Source organism: Trachymyrmex cornetzi, unplaced genomic scaffold (genome assembly GCF_001594075.2).
Source record: "Trachymyrmex cornetzi isolate Tcor2-1 unplaced genomic scaffold, Tcor1.1 scaffold281, whole genome shotgun sequence".
Lineage (NCBI taxonomy): Eukaryota > Metazoa > Arthropoda > Insecta > Hymenoptera > Formicidae > Trachymyrmex > Trachymyrmex cornetzi.
Genome location: NW_017297494.1, coordinates 79,065 through 79,876, shown reverse-complemented (window position 1 = coordinate 79,876; position 812 = coordinate 79,065). Strand labels below are relative to the sequence as shown.

Genomic DNA, 812 nt, shown 5'->3' with positions numbered 1-812 from the left:
CAATTTTCGCAATAGTTAACAAGATATTAATTACTAAAAATTGTTAAATTTTGGTTTTAAATAATTTTTTACTCAAATACTATCAACTTTATAGAAAAGCTGCAATAGACAAAAATCATTAATTTTCTTCTCATAAAGTTCTGAGAACTTTTTCAGAATTTTTTCAGAATTTTTAATACCGTATTTTCTCATGTTGGTAAAAATAAGAAAATGCGGTACTAAAAAATTGATGAAAAATTCTGAAAAAATTCTCAGAACTTTATGAGAAGAAAATAAATAATTTTTATTTCTTGCAGTTTTTCTGTAAAGTTGATAGTATTTGAGTAAAAAATTATTTAAGACCAATATTTTGCAATTTTTAGTAATTGATATCTTGTTAACTATTGCGAAAATTGCAAAATGGTAGAGGACTTTTCAACTCAGTTTAACCCGCTCTATCTACACAAAAGTGATTGGCAAAAAAGGTCGGGACACCCTGTATACGTAATAACTAATTTTGTCATAGTGAGCTCTCTCCATCTTATTAAGGACGTTCTCCGACTGCAGTTGTGCTCAACCTAAAGTTTACTCGCGTCCACGCAATCGCCCCTACACACAGAAAATATTAGTTGAGTATCACCGTGTGCGCAGAAGTGTAAAAATGATCCTACTGCGTCACTCCGTGCGATGCGACGAAAGCAACGCTGCTTTTTCGCTCTGCGCTTTGTGTTGTGTTAGTAAGGTTATGGACAGTCTGCCCTGCTTCGGGTATTGCATCATCTTATTAATTTTTTGCTGAAATTACGTGATCGCTACCCTGAGAAAGTACGAGG

The 812-nt window shown here is 33.3% G+C and overlaps 1 protein-coding gene across 1 annotated transcript in view; it reads right to left on the bottom strand.

Moving 5' to 3' along the window:
* The window catches only part of LOC108762216 (cytochrome P450 4C1), a 62,580-nt gene that overhangs the window by 36,220 nt on the left and 25,548 nt on the right, over nucleotides 1–812 (bottom strand). The gene's annotated exons all lie outside the window — the stretch shown is intronic.